At 38.9% G+C, this 13,657-nt stretch overlaps 1 long non-coding RNA gene across 2 annotated transcripts in view; it reads right to left on the bottom strand.

Annotated features, from left to right (window-relative positions):
* LOC133067837 (uncharacterized) overlaps positions 1–13,657 on the bottom strand; it is a 38,790-nt gene that overhangs the window by 23,247 nt on the left and 1,886 nt on the right. For both annotated transcript variants that reach the window (XR_009695416.1, XR_009695415.1), the window contains exon 3: positions 2,498–2,519. This is a non-coding gene — a long non-coding RNA (uncharacterized LOC133067837). The remainder of the gene's footprint in view (positions 1–2,497; positions 2,520–13,657) is intronic.

Below are 13,657 nucleotides of genomic sequence, written 5' to 3'. Positions count from 1 at the left end.
GATTTAATTAAGAATAGTAAATTAATAACTTGGGTGCCTGCTGCTTACCAGACACTGCTAGGTCCTTTGTCTACACTACACTGACCAAAATAGGGGCAGAAACAGGGAGCTTGAACTCCCGATTGCCATGAGTTCCTCCTCACTAGTTTGCCAGCTGGGGGATGGAGAGAACCAGAGCATGTGGGTGGCACCTTTAGAGTGCTTAAAATTCCAAACAGCTAAAGACTCACTAAAGAGCCTTGAGGAAAGTGAAAGAGGAGAGTGAAAAAGTTGGCTTAAAGTTCAACATTCAGAAAACAAAGATCATGGCATCCGGTCCCATCACTTCATGGCATAGATGGGGAAACAGTGGCTAACTTTTTTGGGGGGCTCCAAAATCACTGCAGATGGTGACTACAGCCATGAAATTAAAAGATGCTTACTCCTTGGAAGGAAAGTTATGACCAACCTAGACAGCATATTAAAAAGCAGAGACATTACTTTGTCAACAAAGGTCCATCTCGTCAAGGCTATGGTTTTTCCAGTGGTCATGTATGGATGTGAGAGTTGACTATAAAGAGGGCTGAGCACAGAAGAATTGATGCTTTTGAACTGTGGTGTTGGAGAAGACTCTTGAGAGTCCCTTGGACTGCAAGGAGATCCAACCAGTCCATCCTAAGGGAAATCGGTCCTGGGTGTTCATTGGAAGGACTGATGTTAAAGCTGAAACTCCAGTATTTTGGCAACCTGATGCGAAGAGCTGACTCATTTGAAAAAACCCTGATGTTGGGAAAGATTGAAGGCAGGAGGAGAAGGGGACGACAGAGGATGAGATGGCTGGATGGCATCACCAACTCAATGGACATGAGTTTGGGTAAACTCCAGGAGTTAGTGATGGACAGGGAGGCCTGGCGTGCTGCGGTTCATGGGGTCGCAAAGAGTTGGACACGACTGAGCAACTGAACTGACTCGCTTTAGGAGGCAGTACTTTTCTGGGCTTCAGGTGCCAGTATCCCCCTCTTACAGATTCTGGACATTCAGTTAGGTAGTCCCTTAACCATAAGGTAGAATAAAAATATTAGAACCCATCATGGGCCCTCACTTCAGACTTTCTTAATGCCTGTGACTAGAGACAAAGCTTATAAGGCTAGATTTTCAGTTTACATTCCAGGAGGTGGCGCCATAACGCAACAGCAGAAACCCACACACAGTTTAAAGAAGGGAATGGACTCTCAATTCCTTCTGAAATGAGTACTTTTAGGAATCCCTTTCTGTTGTGCCTGACTACCAATATCAGAATATCTGGTCCTTCTTGTCTGGTCTTCTCAGAGACATTCCTTAGACTTAGTCTCCTCACATTCTGGGTTTAGCACAGACCAGAGTGTGGCATTAACCAGGGCCAGCTGAGTACTCGAGAGTGTGGGTCAGCACTTTGGTGGAGCCAGCAAGGTCCCAAGTGCCTCCCTTAACTTTGCAGCTTTCAGATATCCCATCTAGTCACTGTCTTTGAAAACAGAATTGGGCTAGACAACTGACAAGGAATTAAAAGGATGCCAGTTTATTAACTGGAGTGAAGAACATACCTGCCAAATAGACTGTGTAGTGGGATTCTCTAGTGAGTACCTTCTGTCCCTCTGGGAAATCTCTTCAGAGCCTTAGAGATTGGAGATCTCTAAGATCTCTAATCTCTCTACCTGAGAGATTGGAGCACCATGGAGAATAAGGGAGCAAGTCAAGTCCACAGAACCCCAAGCCTTTAGTCCATTTCTACAACTGTGATGCCAGGACAGTTGCTGCTGGTCACATGTAGGTCCTGAGCACCTGAAATGTGGCTAATCAAATTAAAAAGCATCACAGAAAGAAAGGTCCTATTGAAAACAACACAACAGAGAAGAGGCTGAAAATACAACATGGAGTTAAGAGGGCAAGATAAAAGTGAGCAAAGAAAGGAAAATGACAGATCCAGAAGTCAGACACAGGAAAACCAACACATAGCAGGAGAAGAGAACCAAAGAAATGGAACAAAGATTTGAAGATGTAATCAAAATATTGGAGAAATAATATAATTTTACAGAATGAAGGTGTCCTAGGTGAAATACTGACAAGTGATCAGCAATGAAACACAACCCAGTAAAGTTCTCTGAAGGTATGAAAGCCTGTGGCCATCTAGATAAAAAGTTGAAGTCACAGGGAGGAAGACAGAAAACATACCTGCAAACTCACATGCTATTGATGGGAATGTAAACTTCTGCAGTTCTTTAGAAAATGTGGCATTTATTAAAATGAAATAATACAGGTTTTTTAACCCAACAGTTCTACTTTTGAGACCACCCCAACAGAACACACAAAAGCATCAAGAGGATATACGGACAAAGGCAACATGGCATTGTTAGAGGCAAAAAAGGAAACCGAAGTGTCTACCTATAGGAGAATGATCATATAATCAATGATATATCCATACCATACCATGTCATATTATTAAAATTAAGTCATTAATTTTTAATCTATGGCTACTTACCTGGAGTGATGGATGTTATAATCTGTTGTAGGAACAAAGAATAATACATGTGTGGGTTAATATATATATATAATCTCAGTTTAATAAAGGAAAAACACATACACCAAATTTATATAAATTTGTGGGCCTGGTGAAAGAGAAGCATTCACAACAGGGCAGAATCACTGGTTAGTTGCAGATTATTCATTTGTCTACTTTTACTTTTTACAGTATTATTTTGTATACACATAAAACATATTAGTGAAGGAAACTTTAAAATGAGAAACACACAAACACAAAAAAAGCTCTGAACTTTAGCAGTTAGAGCAGTTTTGTTTACCTCTTTCAGACAAAGAGGCTGGAGATCCTTTAGTGAGTTAAAAGCACTGGCAGTATAAATAAACCGTGAGATCATCATCACATCGTCCCCTGCAGGCATCTCAGGAGAAGTCACTGAGACCTGGAGAAAACCTAACTGTAATTAATACTTGGGGCTCTCCATGCCCCCTGGGGCCAGGAGTGAAAACAGCTGAATTAGCCCATGAGTGCACAGAGACACCGGAGATCTGTGAGCGGCACTTTTTGTACTCACGTTGGCCCAGAGGTACCCACTCTTACTTCTGGAGGCACAAACCTGATGCTGACTGGCACTGAGTCTGTGCCCCACCCATTGATGTTTACTTGGCACAAATGCTTTCACTTAACCCTTCAAGGGGGTGGTCAAATGACTTATTAGCAATTTTGATGAGGAAGAACTTGTCCTCATTAACCTCCTTCCATGCCATCCCATAAATTTAAAATCTGAGGGGTGTTATCCACAGCTCATCCCATTTTCCAGTCTGACAGCACTGATAATGAACTACTCAGATAAGCATGTGTCTCTGGCACATGCAGGCCTCAGCAGTGTTACCAGCTGCTGAGGTCACTTCCTCTTCAACCCTGGTATATTCTCAACAGCAGTCCAACTGACTGAGACCCATGCAGCCAGCATGGCCCTCCCCTGCCATCTCCACAGCTCATGGGATCTCTGCTACCATCCCTATTTTCCCCAAGAACTGGTCCCAGTAAAGGTCAGTCAGACTAGAAGACTACCTTACAGCTGTACGGTATAGTCTACCACTTGAATCTAGTTGCTGCTGCTGCTGCTGCTGCAAAGTCACTTCAGTCGTGTCTGACTCTGTGCAACCTCATAGACAGCAGCCCACCAGGCTCCCTCATCCCCGGAATTCTCCAGGCAAGAACAGGCCCCCAAATAATTTGATGTAGCAAAACCCAGGAAAATATATTTAGCTATTACAGCATGTCAAACTGAATAGGTCTTAATTCTTTAGTACTAATCTAAAAATTAGTATCATTAATTTCTACAGATGTCAAGAATATTTATTGCTGTTGGTTTTAATTCATTCTAAGTTCAAAACTGGAAAGTTTTAAAAGCATATCTAAGTTTATAAATCTAAACAGAGGAAATATTCTCTGAGTGACCTGTATAATTAGATTTTTCACACAAAATTAACCAAAGCCTAATGTATTTCAAAGTTTCCATTCATATATATTATTTATCAAATATAATATGTATTTGACATATATTTTCTTGGGCTCCAAAATCACTGCAGATGGTGAGTGCAGCCATGAAATTAAAAGATGCTTGCTTGCTGAAGCATTACCCTCAATGGTGAAAAATTGAAAGCATTTCCCCTAAAATCAGGAACAAGACAAGGGTGCCCACTCTCACCACTACTATTCAACATAGTTTTGGAAGTTTTGGCCACAGCAAGCAGAGCAGAAAAAGAAGTAAAAGGAATCCAGATAGGAAAAGAACAAGTGAAACTCTGTTTGCAGATGACATGATCCTCTACAGAGAAAACCCTAAAGACTCTACCAGAAAATTACTACAGTTAATCAGCAAATATTGTAAAGTTGCAGGATATAAAATTAACACACAGAAATCCCTTGCATTCCTATACACTAACAATGAGAAAACAGAAAGAGAAATTAAGGAAACAATACCATTCACCATTTGCAACAAAAAGAATAAAATACTTAGGAGTATATCTACTTAAAGAAACAAAAGACCTACATAGAAAACTATAAAACACTGATGAAAGAAATCAAAGAGGACACAAACAGATGGAGAAACATATTGTGTTCATGGATTGGAAGAATCAATATTGTCAAAATGGCTATACTACCCAAAGCAATCTATAGATTCAATGCAATCCCTATCAAGCTACCAATGGTATTTTTCACAGAACTAGAACAAATAATTTCACAATTTGTATGGAAATACAAAAAACCTCGAATAGCCAAAGTAATCTTGAGAAAAAAGAATGGAACTGGAGGAATCAACCTGCCTGACTTCAGACTATACTACAAAGCCATAGTCATCACGACAGTATGGTACTGGCACAAAGACAGAAATGTAGATCAATGGAACAGAATAGAAAGCCCAGAGATAAATCCACGAACCTATGGACACCTTATCTTTGACAAAGGAGGCAAGGATATACAATGGAAAAAAGACAACCTCTTTAACAAGTGGTGCTGGGAAAACTGGTCAACCACTTGTAAAAGAATGAAACTAGAACACTTTCTAACACCATACACAAAAATAAACTCAAAATGGATTAAAGATCTAAATGTAAGACCAGAAATTATAAAACTCCTAGAGGAGAACACAGGCAAAACACTCTCCGACACAAATCACAGCAGGATCCTCTATGACCCACCTCCCAGAATGCTGGAAATAAAAGCAAAACTAAACAAATGGGACCTAATGAAACTTAAAAGCTTTTGCACAACAAAGGAAACTAAAGCAAGGTGAAAAGACAGCCCTCAGATTGGGAGAAAATAGCAGCAAATGAAGCAACAGACAAAGGATTAATCTCAAAAATATATAAGCAACTCCTGCAGCTCAATTCCAGAAAAATAAATGACCCAATCAAAAAATGGGCCAAAGAACTAAACAGATATTTCTCCAAAGAAGACATACAGATGGCTAACAAACACATGAAAAGATGCTCAACATCACTCATTATCAGAGAAATGCAAATCAAAACCACAATGAGGTACCATCACACGCCAGTCAGGATGGCTGCTATCCAAAAGTCTACAAGCAATAAATGCTGGAGAGGGTGTGGAGAAAAGGGAACCCTCTTACACTGTTGGTGGAAATGCAAACTAGTACAGCCACTATGGAGAACAGTGTGGAGATTTCTTAAAAAACTGGAAATAAAACTGCCATATGACCCAGCGATACCACTTCTGGGCATACACACTGAGGAAACCAGATCTGAAAGAGACACATGCACCCCAATGTTCATCGCAGCACTCTTTATAATAGCCAGGACATGGAAGCAACCTAGATGCCCATCAGCAGATGAATGGATAAGGAAGCTGTGGTACATATACACCATGGAATATTACTCAGCCATTAAAAAGAATTCATTTGAATCAGTTCTAATGAGATGGATGAAACTGGAGCCCATTATACAGAGTGAAGTAAGCTAGAAAGATAAAGACCATTACAGTATACTAACACATATATATGGAATTTAGAAAGATGCTAATGATAATCCTATATGCAAAACAGAAAAAGAGACACAGATGTACAGAACAGACTTTTGGACTCTGTGGGAGAAGGCGAGGGTGGGATGTTTCGAGAGAACAGCATCGAAACATGTATATTATCTATGGTGAAACAGATCACCAGCCCAGGTTGGGTGCATGAGACAAGTGCTCAGGCCTGGTGCACTGGGAAGACCCAGAGGGAGCAGGTAGAGAGGGAGGTGGGAGGGGGGATCGGGATGGGGAATACATGTAAACCCATGGCTTATTCATGTCAATGTATGACAAAAACCACTCCAATATTGTAAAGTAATTAACCTCCAACTAATAAAAACAAATGAAAAAATAAATAAAAGATGCTTGCTTCCTGAGAGAAAAGCTATGACAAACCTAGAGAGCATATTAAAAAGCAGAGACATTACTTTGCAGACAAAGGTCCGTCTTGTTAAAGCTCTGGTTTTTCCAGTAGTCATGTATAGATGTGATAGTTGGACCATAAAGAAAGCGGAGTGCTGAAGAATTGATGCTTTTAAACTATTGTGCTGGGGAAGACTCTTGTTAGTCCCTTGGACTATAAGGGGATCAAACCAGTCAATCCTAAAGGAAATCAGTCCTGCATATTTATTGGAAGGACTGATGCTGAAGCCCCAATACTTTGGCCACCTGATGCAAAGAACTGACTCCTTAGAAAAGACCCTGATGCTGGGTAAGATTAAAGGCAGGAGGAGAAGGGGACAATAGAGGATGAGATGGTTGGATGGCTCACCAACCTGACAGACATGAGTTTGAGCAAGCTCCAGGAGTGGGTGATAGACAGGGAAGCCTGGTGTGCAGCAGTCCATGGGGTTACAAAGAATCAGACACGACTGAGCAACTGAACTGATATCAAATAAGCTTCTTTGGTTAAAACACAGGACAGTGAAAGAGAAAGCCCAAACAAACTTTTCAGTGAATTTATATATATATATATATATATGTGTGTGTGTGTGTGTGTGTATATATATATATACACACATATAAAATACGTCAATTTATCTAACATTACCAGAGTCAGTGCTTTCACACACAGCATTTCCAGATAACTGAAGTTCTCTAACAAGCCACCTCAAACTGGGAGTATTTATTTCCTAACCAGAACAAAAATTCCCTTTCACTACAAACGGTAGTGGCTAATTAAAAGAAGTCAAAGGGTCCAGAGCATAGATTTCCATACACAGCGAAATCTGTGTTTGGGTTGACTGAATCAAATGGAATACAAAGTCTAGGGAAATTTTTAAGGTGTTAAAAACTGTTTAGAAACAAAGTGTAGTGCTTCCAATAGAGTTCAAAATTAGTGATATCAGTAATCTTCAGGGTAAAAGATCATTTCCTTCCTTTTTGTGATTCTAAACTTAAAACTGACATTTCATTACCCTTAACTGTCATAAAGTTTTATATTTCCTTTAGGAGAATAAAATACAAAGGGAACATTACATCCTTGTCTGTTGAGCATCATGTTATGAGGACTGCAGCTTTGGAAACCAAAACTATGCTGGGATTCTTACTGGCTTTTTCCTATATGGTTTCAAGAACCTAAAAACTATTATTAGAGCAGTAACCCGAGATTATTATACTCTGTGCTATGCTTTATTGCTCAGTCGTCCCTGACTCTTTGCGATCCCATGGACTGTAGCCTGCCAGGCTTCTCCGTCCATGGGATTTCCTAGGCAAGAATACTGGAATGGGTTGCCATTTCCTCCTCCAAGGCAAATCCTTCTAGCACTCAAGAAAAAAAAAAATTTTTTTTTCTGTCTTAAATCTCTAGTAAGCTGATCTCAAAAGGATACTAACTTGATATGTTCCATAATCAACACTGTAAAGCCAGTGTCAATTTCCAAACAGCAAATGCCAATAATTTTGTTTCAACTTTGATATAAACTTTCTTCTTTTTGGCCACACCGTGGAATCTCAGTTCCCCAACCAGGGACTGCACCCAGGCCATTTACCTAGTCCTAACCACTGAACTGCCAGGGAATTCCTCTCTTCCTATTTGAAGCATTTGTTATTTTCTGAAGGATACAATGTTTTGTTCTTTTGCTAATCTGTGTAATAATACACCTAAGAAAACAATCACACATCTTTAGTTCTCAATCTGCCTACAATATTTAGGATTCCCTCCTAGTTTAGTATTGAACCCAGGAGACCAAGGTTCAATTCCTGGGTGGGAAGGAACCCCTGGAGAAGGAAATGGCGACATACTCCAGTATTCTTGCCTGGAGAATCCCATGAACAGAGAAGCCTGGTGGGCTGCAGTCATGGGGTTACAAGAGTTGGACACAACTTAGTGACTAAACCACTACCACATCGTTTATGTCAACACTATGCTTTACAGTTTATCATATCCTTCACTCTCACTGTTAAACAAAATATTTATGCACCAATTATATACAACTGAGGTTTTAATGGTCACAGGCTTTCATTTCCGTTCTCAAGCTCTTATATGTCTGGTCACTTGTTTTTATGATGACCCTGGGAGAGTGACAAGGGTATCACCTTGTTATCCCCATTTTTGCAGGTGAACAAATAAGCTCAAAGTTTAAGTGCTTACTTTTCTCAAGGTCAGATACCTTGTAAGACAAACTTGGAGCCAAGATTCCTTATGCTTAATCTATAAGCTATTATAAGAGACTACCTATTTGAGGTGAATTTCATTTGACACTTAATTTTTTCTTCTCCACTTTTCAATGATCCTTAAGTTGCTTTGATGTTCTTTTCAGTCTCTCCCACATGAAGCAGAAACCATGTCTTTTATTTCTTCCTGATTTTAAGTACACAGGGTGCAGTCTGATGTAACTGCTATTAAAAAAAAAAAAAAAAACCACCACCACATAAATTACCCATGCTGAATGCAGAAATAACCCATGTTAAAAGGAGGACACATCATATTTCCAAGTAGAGTTGACATTCAGGCCATATATGCCCTATTGTATCAGTGTGAAAATATTTAAGTACTGTTGGACAACACTTTTCTTCCGAGTTTTCTGAGAGGCATCCTCCCCGGTCCCTTAGATCCAGAGATCTAACTAGTGTCAATAGCTGGCACAGCAGAGGTGTGGGCTAACAGGTCAGTGGCTGTGCTTTATCAGTTGACAGGTATTTTTAATAACACATCTGCTTTGGGGGTTCCCTGGTGGCTTAGATGGTAAAGAATCTGCCTGCAATGTGGGAGACCTAGGTTTGATACCTGGGTCAGGAAGATTCCCTGGAGAAGGAAATGGCCACCCACTCCAGGATTCTTGCCTGGAGAATTCCATGGATGGAGGTGGCTGGCCGGATTGTGACCCATGGGGTCACAAAGAGTTGGACACAACTGAGTGACTAACACATTCACACTTCACTTTCATACCTGCTTTCAGAAAGGATCTTGGGATATAGGCAAGCCATTCTTAATCTCTAGGCTAAGTACTCTGTGGTATAAAGACATATCTTAGTATACCAGCACTGGCTTGTTTCCTATTGATGTAATTAAGAGGGGGAGGGGGAAAACCCTTATCTTGTTAACATTTTATTTACAGGTGAGTGTTAGTACTTGGTTTATCAAATCCTTTCTAATAAAAGTTACCTGAAAGGATGGCTTTGCAGGAAGCGGGTGTGGAGGAGAGTTAGATCCAGAGCATGTAGGAGAAGCAGTATCTGGAAATGTCAACTTCTAGAGCCTAGAGCAGAGTACTAAGAGAGAAGGCAGCAGAAGGCAGATTCAGGAAGTTGCCTTTTAATATCTTTGACCTATCATGAAACTTGTGCTCTTAATATTACTCTTAAACCAAATGAACTTTTTTCAAGAGATACGAGGACAGAGAAATAAAGCTCATCTCACCATATTAATGAATGGACTAAGTACCAAAATTTGAGGGAGAAAACTTACAAGTATTTTAGTTGAATAAAACCATTATAATGGCCATTAAAATGATGGGAAATATGGTGCTCATTCTGAAAGGAAGTTTCAGCATCACTGGATTTACAGAAGAGGAGGCAGCAAAAATGCACATCTGGAGGTGAAATAACATTGTAAACTCAACCTACATTAAATACCATAAAAGTAAACAGAGTCAAAAGACAGCATTATTTACATGTAACTGAGAAGAAAGGGAATATTACAGAGTTAAACTTTTCCATAACATGTAATGTTTATGTTAGCAAAAGCCTTAGTTTGTGTAAAATGACTGTGTGCCTTAATCCCACCCACCACTAGATTAAATAAGACAGTGAAACTGAGACTGATTCCTTCCTGATTTTACAGCTTTATTTGTGATATCCCTCTAAAAAAGAGACCAAAATGATTGTGAAGATGACTCATACCTATAGAGTAATTACAAAGTTCCACATTCACATAACGACAAAAGCCAAATGAAATATACTACAATTGTTTTACCTTTCAATTACTGTGTACAATACATCATAAGTAGGCATAGTGGTGCATTTGGGAGCTGATTGTACTCCCTGTGTAAAATTTTAGGAATGCGCACATACGAGTGTAGGTATACTTCCTTCTATCACAAATTAAAAGCAAGCATTTTCTATATAAAATTTTTATTTCTGTGTAAAACAAAGACAACTTCTGAAGGTCTAAAAAGGAAAATTATATACAACATTCAAAGCACTATTAAGTCATGAAACAAAGACGAATCTGAGGTAGAAGTCAAGCAATATAACCCACAACCTTTTTTAGGGGAGTATTTATTTCCAGCAATCATCATGCCTCTCCAGTAAGATCTAATTTTTAAAAAGTTCCAAGTTCCAAAAAATTAATAATCCATTTTCTATAATCAGATGTAAAACTATGACCAACAAAAGATACAACGTAAACTTTTGTCATGTTAACAAAGTAAATAATTTTACTAAAAGTTGCTGACACTTCTATCAGTAGTAGCCATAAGGAGGCCGTTGGTTGTAACCATAGTGTCCATATTGATGAGGGTAGTAAGGTTCTTGTCTGTGCTGTGGGTAATTGTTACCCCAGGATCGTCCATGCCATTGATTCGATCGATTGTCACTTGGCCACCCCCGTCTGCTATCCCTACCTCTAAACTGTCTGTTATCTTGCAACCTACAACAACAAAACAGAAAGATTTTTTATACTTCCCTTAAAAAAAAAAACACAAGAAATCTATCCTGGTGCATTCCATTTCTCAATCTAATACTCAGTAAACAAAAGAGTAAAAACCAGTTTTCTTTACAGAGTGTTACTGCACCAGGTATTCAAAACTTTCCTAAAATTCAGATCCAGTATTACACTGGATATACTTTGCAGAGAAGAGGTAAACAATAGCACCAAACTCAAAACAATAGGATGGTTCTGAAGCAAACTAAACCCATTCAATTGTTCAAAAGCATTATGGTAATATTCCTCTTATCTATTTTGAGGTATTAAATGGAAGTAATGTCTAAACTTCTTTCTAAATGGAAACCAAAACGATACGTTCTTTATGGAATTTAATGTAAACGTTTTATAGAAGACCCTAGATTTTTAAAGCATATTTGCAAAGAAAAATTAGTCCAGAGAAAGAATATTTTTTTTAAAAAAACCATTAAAATACACACATACACACAACTGCACAGCAAGGGGGAAAAAATATGGTGCTGACAAAATATTAAAACAAATATTTATCAGGCACTTAAGCAGTTACTAGGCACTCAGTATAGCACACTGAACAAAAACACTGATGCCTGCCCTCACGGGCCTTAAGGGCTAGATGATTCGAGCTGTCCTCTCCCAGATCAGCCATCTGCATTTACTCTTCTGAAGTAATACATACCGATTGCCTCTATTTCTGAGGCTGCCACCAGCTCTGCTATTCCATTCCTCAACAATTGGAGGAGACTCAGGAGGGCGTTTTAGGTATTCTTGGTATTCTTTGTCATCTTCTGTGAATCTACTGGCAAACATCTCTTCAAAATTTGGAACAGCTTCAGAAGTGTCAGTCATTCTGAGATTCTGTACAGGTTTTTAATATGTTTCTATTAGAATATTTTTTTTAAGTAACACCATCTTTACCAGATGGTGAGAAACTAGGAAGTAAACACTTTTAGGCAGAGTATGCATAAAGTCCTTGTGTACCTTTAAAACTAAGACAGGCTAGATTCAACTCAGTATTTCTTCATTACTGTAACAGAGGCACTGTTGCTAACTAGGAGCCTGGGATACAAAGATGAACAATGTATCATGAACCTTGCCCACAAAGAGCTCTCAGTCTAGTAGAATAGACAGATGTGGTATAAATATAAAGGGAGGAGAAGCAAATGTCAAGAAATGAAGCTGTGAAAGTGGGCAAGAGTCAAATAGTCAAATACCTTGTATTTGATGTAAACAACTCTGCTTCTTCTGAGGCAATGGGGTGGTTTAAGCAGGAGAGTCTCAAGAGCAAATTTACCATTTAGAAGGATCACTTTTCTATTAATAATACGGTAGAGAACAGATTAGTGAGTTTAAGGGCAGATTACTGCAGTAACATAGGCGACATGCTGAGGATTTAATCTAAGGCACGGGCTGTGAAAATAGTTTTAAAAGAATTCCAAGAGGAATCAGTCACTGAATAGACATTGTGAAGAGAGAGGGGATAAATGATAACGCCTAGGTTTCTGGCCAAATAATTGGTCAGGTAATGGTATCACAGGAACTAGAGAATGAAGGTGGGTGAAGATCCACATTGAGGTAAGTTAGTTATGGTACGTATATCCACATGAAGAGTCAGTTCACAGTTTAACTATCTAGGACGGAGAACTGGGTGGACAACGAATGCGATGGGAGACATCAATTTTGCTGGTGGATAATGCTGTGAGAAAGAATGAGACTCCTCAGGAAGGCTATGGAAAAAGAATATCAAAAAACAGAATCCTAGAGAACATCAGCATATAAAGAAGATAAAGAAGGGATAAGAGGAGAACCAAAAGAGATTATCATAGAAGGCAAGAGATTAAAGAGTGAAAGGTCATCAGTGTTTAATAGTAACTGGAAAGAACCAAGAAGAGAAAATTAATTCGATTTAGCCATTAGGAGCTGATTAGAGTAGCAGGGATTAAAGGAGGACTACAATTAATTAAGAAGTAATTTGAAGGTAAGGAAATAGAAATCTACACCGATTAGTCTACACTAAGCTTTCAAGAGGCCTGGCTGGAGACAGGAGAAAACACAAAGGGCAGCAGCTAAGGGGTTACTGGAAGATTATCTCTTTTTTTCCCCTGACTAAAACACCTGAGGGTTGGTAATAGGAAAATAAAAGAAGAGCCAACAAAGAAAGAAAAAGACTGAAAATACAGTAAAGACATGAAAATGGAAAGACAAATTTAAAAAGCTTTTAAACACACAGCTATTAAAGTCGAGGGTAATTACTATAGAATGGTATCATATATTCTTTCTTTTTTTCTCTAATACATTCTTATACTAGGTGTTCTGACACATGAAAAGAAGTACTATAAATATTATCTAATGGCTATGAAAACGGACATTTTTTTTCAGCTGAGTTTTCCAGGGCAATTATGGATTCACATTTGAAGCAGTATTTACCCAAATTTTCAGAGAGCCCCCTACCTTTGAAAAAAGATTTGACTTAGGCTGCAGAATGCCTAATCCTTGAGGAA

Source organism: Dama dama, chromosome 13, assembly GCF_033118175.1.
Source record: "Dama dama isolate Ldn47 chromosome 13, ASM3311817v1, whole genome shotgun sequence".
Taxonomy (NCBI): Eukaryota; Metazoa; Chordata; class Mammalia; order Artiodactyla; family Cervidae; genus Dama; species Dama dama.
Note: the sequence above shows the minus strand (reverse complement) of the source record. Positions and strands in the feature narration are given on the sequence as shown.